Source organism: Triticum aestivum, chromosome 5A (assembly GCF_018294505.1).
Source record: "Triticum aestivum cultivar Chinese Spring chromosome 5A, IWGSC CS RefSeq v2.1, whole genome shotgun sequence".
In the NCBI taxonomy this organism is placed as follows: domain Eukaryota; kingdom Viridiplantae; phylum Streptophyta; class Magnoliopsida; order Poales; family Poaceae; genus Triticum; species Triticum aestivum.
The window spans coordinates 550647124-550656141 of record NC_057806.1 but is presented as its reverse complement, the minus strand read 5'-3'; the positions used below and the strand labels follow the sequence as shown (position 1 = coordinate 550656141).

Genomic DNA, 9018 nt, shown 5'->3' with positions numbered 1-9018 from the left:
AAGCCTTGCAACCAAAGTAACTAATGAGTTAGTTACAGGATGATGTATTATGGAACGAGTAAAGAGACTTGCCGGTAACGAGATTGAACTAGGTATGTGGATACCGACGATCGAATCTCGGGCAAGTAACGTACCGATGGACAAAGGGAATAACGTATGTTGTCATTACGGTTTGATCGATAAAGATCTTCGTAGAATATGTAGGAACCAATATGACCATCCAGGTTCCTCTGTTGGTTATTGACCGGAGAGGAGTCTTGGTCATGTCTACATAGTTCTCGAACCCGTAGGGTCCGCACGCTTAACGTTCGATGATGATTTGTATTATATGAATTATGTGATTTGGTGACCGAATGTTGTCCGGAGTCCCGGATGAGATCACGGACATTATGAGGAGTCTCAAAATGCCCGAGAGGTAAAGATTGATATATTGGATGATCGTATTCGGACACGAATTTTTCCGGAATGTATCGGGTGCATATCGGGGGGAAGATATGGGCCATAGGAGGGAGGCACACCAGCCCACAAAGGGGTGGCGCACCCCCTACAGGGAAGGAGGCCGAATAAGACTAGGAGAGGGGGCAGCTCCCCCCCCCCTTTCCTTCTCCCCCTCTCTCTCCTTCCCCCTTTCCCCCTCCGGTAAAAGGAAAGGGGGGCGAGTCCAACTAGGAGCCCAAGTAGGATTCCTCCTACTTGGGCGCACCTAGGGCCGGCCTCCTCCCCCTCCCTCCTTTATATACGTGGGGGCGTCTACAACAAACATTGTTAGCCATGTGTGGCGCCCCCCTCCACAGTTTACGCCTCCGGTCATATTCACGTAGTGCTTAGGCGAAGCCTTGTGCGGATCCCTTCACCATCACCGTCACCACGTCATCGTCCTGACGGAACTCTCCCATGACACTTTGCTGGATCAAGAGTTCGAGGGACGTCATCGAGCTGAACATGTGCAGAACTCGAAGGTATCGTACATCTGGTGCTTGATCGGTCGGAATATGAAGAAGTTCGACTACATCAACCGCGTTAACAAACGCTTCCGCTTTCGGTCTACCAGGGTACGTGGACACACTATTCTCCTCTCCTTGCTATGCATCTCCTAGATAGATCTTGCGTGAGCATAGGAAATTTTTGAAATTGCATGCTACGTTCCCAACAGTATCACGATCTATACAACTAGAACTGAATACCGAGATGTGAAATGTATATATTGGCTCTGGGATTGCTTTCTCGCAGGGAGTCGAGAAAGGATCTCTGGGCTTTAATTCTACAACATGCTTGCTAATTATAATATGATATTATGTGCCCTTCTAAATGCTGCGATATGCTTGAAGATGCTAGTCTTTGATAGGCTAGGCTTTCCCCTTTATTATGGCATTCTGCAGTTCAGTCAATAGATACAACCCATTCCTTTAATACTAATGCATACTTAGTTTAGATCTGATATAAGACTTGCGAGTACTTTGGATGAGTACTCACCGGTTGCTTTGTTACCCCTTTTCCCCTATGCCTGGTTGTTGTGATCAGAAGACGGAGTTCAGGAGCCAGATGGCACCACCGACGACTACTACTACTACCCCGAGGCTGCCTACTATGTGGAGGCCGTCGATGACCAAGAGTAGTTAGGAGGCTCCCAGGCTGGAGGCCTTGCCTTTTCGATCGATGTTGCTTTTGTGCTAGCCTTCTTAAGGCAGATCTTGTTTAACTTATGTCTGTACTCAGATATTATTGCTTCTGGTGACTCATTTGTATTATGATGCATTCGAGCCCTCGAGGTCTCTGGCTTGTAATATAAAGGTTGTATGACTTTAATTTGTGTCTAGAGTTGTGTTGTGATATATTCGCGTGAGTCCCTGGTCTTGATCGTACACATTCACGTGTATGATTAGTGTACGATTGAATCGGGGGCATCACAAAGAGGCCATGGAGGGAGTGGTGCGGAGAGGAGAAAGGGGTCGTAGGAGGATGACTGTGGCTCTGACCGGGGCTGCAGTTTATATAGCGGTTGAATGACAATGGTGGGCAGCAAACAGACGGATGGGTGGCGCCGGAGTAGGTTCCTCACGAACAACGTGTCATTAATATGGGCGGCAGATGGACGTACGGACGTCCATGGTGTCGTTTGAATGTGGAGCAATCGCGTGGACCATGATGCGGTGCGGGCGGCGCTCTCTTGGCCGACACACCGCTTCAATGCCGACGCTAGTGAGATGTCGCGTCCGCTCTGGTGTACATGAATGCGACACTGACGCTCTAGAGCGGCGCTGATCGTTTCAGGAAGGAAGTGCGTGCGGGCGAGGGAGGGGGTTTGGGTGGGCCAGGACGGTCAGACGTGGGTGTGGCAGCGGTCCGGACGCCCGCAAAGGCCCCCCCCCCCCCCCCCCCCCCCTCATCACTTTGTCTCTGGTTTGCGAAAGAATGGATGGCACAACACATCCAGATACGCGGTCCAAACATATGCGGACGGTTGGAATGTCGGCATTGGAGATGCCCTTATGCCCTTATCTGAACAAATTGTTAAGTATGTAACCAGAAGGAACTATGTTATTTCAAAATACTCTCTAGAAAAATATGTACATTGGTTCTTGATTATTCAATCCAAATATTTGAAATGATATCGGTGGTTGCAGTTTAAAATGTTTGACTTAAGGCATATCCAAGACGTCACTTAGTTGTGACCTAGAGGGAGTAGCACACAATCCATCATCAGTACAATAGATACAACAGACGATTTTGCTAATGCACATACACCCGGGATGTTCTTTGAACTCCTCGCAAATGTGCAACTCCTGGATCCGTGTCTGGATTCTTTGTGTTTCTTCTTTCCGCCCGGCGGTGCTCAAACTCGTTGTTACGGTTAGAGTTGCGAGGAGGAGCCACCGATGGCCCATGAACGATGATGAATTCGGTACACCCAATAGAAGAGACGACATGGATAAAGTACTAGGAGGTAATAGCACCATAAGTATCCTAACTTGCACAGAATGTGACGATTTAGTTCCAAACTTGCAAAACTTGACTCCAGCATATCCCAACTTGCATCTCATGTGATGATTTAGTCCCAAACTTGCAAAACTTGCCTCCACAATATCCCAACTTGCACCTCATGTGATGATTTAGTCCCAGGCCAATAAGAACTCGACAATTGGCAGCCAGGTGACTGGACTGGTCAGCGCACGCACTTTTGCACAAAACCCCCTGCAATTTCCTTTAATCAACCCGCACTCACCTCCACCTGAATTTGCCGTGGCATTGATCAATCAAAACTGTCTTTACCGTGGTGGGCGGAGCAAATCATTCTTGCATGCATGCATGCACGCATGCCTCGATCGATCGTGATCTTTGAGTGGAGATGTACGAGAGAGTGCGGTGTTTCGGAATTCTCGGATGATTGATGAGTGGATTCAAAGCTGGAATCATATTACCGCTTCTTTCGATAGAAAAAACAGAAACATAAAGGAGGCCATGCACAATGCACATTGCGCGGGACCACCATCAGCTTCAGTAGCACCTCCCATGCAAATTCTAGCAGTAGCCAAGGCTGTAGTGACGAACTGGGCATCGAATCAATGAGGCAAACAAATTTTATTTCACCTTTGACAACTGATTAAAGTACACAATGAACTGTACAATCCGTTATTTTACAGGATCGGATCAACGACAGATTTCCAGCAAGCACTAATGGCATAACGAGAAATGATAAGACTTGACAAACTTAGGAGTGACAGCTTAGAGCTAAAACAGCTGCTCTAAGCAAACAAAGTACTAGAACAAGAACTGGACTGAAGAACATTCCCAAAACTGATCCATAATAAGCAGCTAGTTTAGAGGTTTCATGGTCTGGAGCAGAGAGGACAAATCCATCTCGTGCAGGCAAACCTGCGAGATGTAGGCCGTATCGCTGTGGTGGTAGACGACAACCGCCTCTTTTGTGGCAAGGGGTGAGCCGAATGAGCCCAACTCTACCCACATATAAGATGACAGTGCCACTCCTCAGTCCGAACCCCCTCGAACCTGAACTGAGTTGTGCACGCCCCGGTCCTGCCTCGAATCTTCGTGGAGGTAAAGAAGGCCTCGCCTGATCCCCTGGATGATTCTGAACCTGTGCCCCCAGGTAAGCTCTTGCTGCCTCGCAGGATCTGCGCGCACGCACATTGGTAAGGAGTAGTACGTAAACTCTTGAAACTGAATGTCACTTGCAGTATAACAGTCTGAAGAACTAGGTACCGACCGAATAGAATCTTGTTGAGGCTTCTGTTGAAGAGGAACTCGTAGACGAGGAGCATCTCCTCCTCTTGGATGCAGCAGCCGAGCAAGCGCACCAGATTCTTGTGCTGAAGCTTGGCCACCAGCACAACCTCGTTCCTCATCTCCACGAGCCCTTGCTGGGAGGTCTTCGACAGCCTCTTCACCGCGATCTCCTGCCCATCCCGCAGAATGCCCTGACCGACCAAACCACATCAAGTCGATTGTTCAGTTCAGACATGGAAAATCAATTGGAGAGTGGATGCTCATGTTCCAAGTTCAGTGTACGTTACTTTGTAGACCGGCCCAAACCCGCCTTCCCTGAGATTATTTTCTTCAGAGAAGTTGTCAGTGGCAGCCCTTAGAGTGCTGAAATCGTACAACGGAGACTCTGAGCTTCCCATGTCTCCTCCATACTCATTGTCTGCTCACAAAAACAAACAGTATATATAGAGGGAGAGAGAACAATTAAGTCTCGATGTTCTTCCTTTTCGGGGATTTGAAATGATCAATCGAGAAGCACTCACCCGCGCTGGATATCTGCACATGTTCGTGTGGTTTCTTGTTATTCCTCTTGCAGAGATACAAAGCAACTGTCAACAGCACCAATAGCACGACAGCAACAGGAATGGAGACGAACAGAGCTATCTTGGCTGTGGCATCGTCGTTTGCTGCAACCCCAGGGAAGATTCGTCGTCGCCGCTCTCGGTCAAAAGGAAATTCAGAATAATTTACCCTATCTTCTAGTGGGCCTGTGCGTTGTAGAAAGGATACAACTCGTACCGGATGGAGCAGCTCCGGGTGGCGACCTGTCCTCCCTCCCTCCCGTCGCAAAATTTCGGGATGTACGAGACGGCTACGGCGAGGCAGCGGTTGCAGTCGTCGCCGGCGAGGTCGCGCGTGCACTGGGACATGTCGTGGATCTTGGTGAAGGGCGTCAAGTCGACCGTGTCGGCCGCGAACAGTCGCGGGGACGACGACGCCTTGCTGCTGAGGTTGTTCATCAGCGCGCCCAGCTGCGTCTTGAACAGCTCGGGCTGCGTCGCGTTCACCGCGTTGCATAAGCCGGTCAGCCACGACATGTCGGCGACGCCGAAGAAGCTCACGTTCTAGTGGCGCAGGAGGCAGGCGTCGTAGAAGAGCGTGGACTTTTTCTGGCCGGGGCACTTGATGTCTGCGTCCCGCGCCCAGGTGTCGAGGCACGAGCGGCACTCGGATGCATTGACGTCGGCGCGGCAGTGCGCGAGACCGTACGCCTCGTCGGGCGCTGTGCCGGTGGTGTTCTTGGCCAACCTGGACGCGTCCGACGCAGCGGCGGGGAGGAACAAGAGGAGGGCGTCGAGGTTGGCCTGGAAGACACCACCGCGGGTGTAGTTTGTGTCGCTCGGGCAGTCGGTGCCTCGGTGGACCAAGGGTCCGCGGCGGCCATGGTTGCGCCGGTAAGGAGGAGGAGGAGAGAGTACAGGGGGCTCAGGCTACGCATGACCCGGAGCCCACACGCCGCCACCGCCGCAATCCCCACGTCCGCCTTGGTCTCGGCGAGCACGGCCTTCCTTGCGTAGCTCCGCCGGCAGCGTATCCGCCTCGGCGGTAGCGCAGGTTAATTAGACAAGACAGCAAGGTGTTTTGTGCAAAAGTGCAGGCAACGACCAGTCTGGCGACCTGGCTGCCATTTGTCACGCTGTGATAGGCTGAGGACCAAATCATCACATACAATGCAAGTTGGGATATGGTGAAGTTGCATTTTGCAAGTTTGGAACTAAATCATCACATTCCCTGCAAGTTAGGGTACCTGAGATGCTTTTACCTCAAGCACTAGCAAGTAGCAACGGCGGAACCGAGAAAGGAGACATGGTTGGGGTACAAAGGTTCAGGGGTCTCATCAATGCCGGCAAAAAGAAATTTGATGTGATGGGTTCGCCACGTCCTACTAGTTGAATCAGCGCCACGCCGGACAACCGCCAGCGGTGGCGAACCCACCACATGGGCGAGTTGGCGCGGCCGCCCCCGGTTGCCGGCGCCGGAGGATCGACCCCCACATACATATCTTTCCTCCGGCAGGCGTCAGAATTCAGAAACCAGCAGAGGCGGCGTTGTTCTCTGTGTTCTGTGTGCGCGGGCGATCCCTATATGGTGCATAGGTCGCTCGCTAGCGAGTTGACGCATACCCCCCCCCTAGCATCCATAGTTTTTTGTGCCGGCCAGTATAGGGATTTCTCCCCACCGGTTTTGGGAAGGTTCTAGAACCTTCCAAGAACCCTTTTTTTCTTGTTTATTTCCTTCGATTTTTTTCTTTTGTATTTCCATTTTCTTTTTACTTCTTTGATTAACTTTTTCCTTTTTTCTTTTCCCTTTTCTTTAATGCTCTATTTTTTAATTTTTTCCTTATTTTCACCTTTTCTAAAAATATCGGCCATGTATCAAATTTGCAAACAAATTTTCTTAAATTATAAACATTTTTCAAAATTATGAACATTTTTTACAAATCCATGAACACAGTTTTGAAAAACTGAATATTTTCATTAAATCGTGAACATTTTTTTTTTGAAATCGTGCACATTTTTTAAATAAGCGAACATTTTCCAAAGTCATGATTTTTCATTTCAAATTCATGAACATTCCTTGAATTTGTGTACATTTTTCTAGAAATGGTGAACATTTTTTGAAATTTCCGACAATTTCTTAAATTCAAGAGCTTTTTTTATGTATAATTTTTTTAGTTCCTTAATAGTTCTTGAAATAGAGAACATTTTTTGAATTTTGTGAACATTTGTTTAAATTTCTGAACACTTTTCAAAATTCTTGAATTTTTTTGAATATTGTGAACATTTTTCTAGAAATTCATGAACATTTTTCGAAATTGTAAACATTTTTTGAATAGACGAACATTATTTTGAAATTGCAAACATTTTTTGAATCCGTGGAATTTATCATTTCCTCAAAAAAATCAAATGGTGAATAATTTTTGGATTCACGAACAATTGGACAATTTGCAACTTTTTCTGAAATCCTAAATTATTTCTTAACATAAAATTAAGCTGAAAACAAAAAGGAAAAGGCAAAAAAAACAAGGGGCTTCCCGCCCCTCACATGAGCCGGTTTATCAGGACGCGTGGGGGAGCAAGGATGGTACGCGTTCCCGTTGCTGCCAGCGCGTACGGCGCCATATAGGAGTTCTCATGCATGCGGCAGTGATCAAAGGGGTATGTGACCGTGAGGGAGAAAGAGTTTTGGGCCGGTCCGCCGGTGGGCTGGGCTACGTTTATTAGTTAGTAGTTACTATAGCCTATAGGCCCAAACAGACGACATGTCTCTCCTTTCTCCTCGTCAAACAAACAAAAAGAAATCCCTAGTCGATCCAGAAATCACATCGAGTTGTTCCCCTTACGACATAGACCACTGTTGCGGTGCTGCGCCGCCGCTAGACGCCTTACACGTCCACGCACCCACTGCCGAAGTGTCAGTGATGGACTCCGGTGAAGAGGTGGATTGGATAGGGATAGTTGTTGTTGTCAAACTCGAAGAAACTGAGGCTGAAGTTGCGGCTATGGCAGGGGCAGTAGCTTCGGCGCCTAGACTGGCAGTGGCAACGAATGGTGCAGTAGATAGATCAACCAAACGGAAATGACCACATGATTCTGACAACAACGACCTCCAGCAAGTATCCTCTTCTTGTATCCTTCCATTGATAATTGATATGTTAGTTGGAATGTTGAATAAGAACATATTGTCAGCAGCAACAATACACTCAGTTTTGGTACCATTTGATGTTCTAGGGCATTCCTCTGGCATTTAGTTTAGCTGATGTGGATCCTGATCCTGGCACACGTAAGCAAATTGAAGAGTACGTAACTCCAAAAATTAGAGTTGAAATGAGAAGGGCGTATTTGTCCAAAGGTGTGAGATGTTTGTATGGTCATGGTTGTCCTTGTACTCGTTTTGGGAAAGATTGGCAGAACTTCAAAGAAGCATGGTAGAAAGATTATGACTGGCTTGAGTATAGTAAAGAGACAAAATCTACCTATTGTTTCCCTTGTTTTCTTTTCAAGCCTCCAAGCATTGGTGACAAGTTTGACCATGATGTCTTCATTAAGAAAGGGTTTAAAAATTGGAAGAATGCAGTGGAAATATTCAATGCTCATGTAGGTGGACCAAACAACGCTCACAATAATGCTAGAAGACGGTGTGAAGATTTTAAAAAACAAAAAGCAAATTGTGTCATATGCAATCACTTGTCATGTTGAGAAATCACATATTGAATATGAAGAACGTTTGAGGGTTGTTGTAGGTGTGGTAAGGTTTCTTGTCTCTCAAGGTCTAGCTTTTCATGGGGACAACGTGACTACCACTTTCAAGAACAAGGGTAATTTCCGTGAGATGTTGGATTGGTATGCGGAAAGATGCAAAGATGTAACTAATGTGGTCCATAAAAAATGATCCTAGCAATCATCAATTGACTTGTCATAAATCCAAAAACAAATAGTACAAGCATGTGCCGAAGTGACTACAAAAGTGATAATGAATGAGCTTGGTGAGAGTAATTTCTCTCTACTTGTTGATGTGTCTCATGATGTATCGGTTAGGGAGCAAATGGCTATGATTGTGAGGTTAGTTATTTGGCATGATTGTTCTAATTTTGAATGTAACTATTGTACCCTCACATGGTTGTTGTAATTTTATATTTTGTTGCTTGCAGGTTCACGAACCAAAAAGGGGAGTCTTTGGAAAGATTGCTTGGTTGAACATGTTGTTGATACTAGATCCGCTTCTTTGAAAAGA

General features: G+C 47.1%; 1 pseudogene; it reads right to left on the bottom strand.

Annotated features, from left to right (window-relative positions):
* Window positions 1-3987: 3987 nt before the first annotated feature.
* Window positions 3988-5668, bottom strand: LOC123101529 (cysteine-rich receptor-like protein kinase 6; annotated as a pseudogene).
* Between the last annotated feature and the right edge of the window lie 3350 nt (window positions 5669-9018).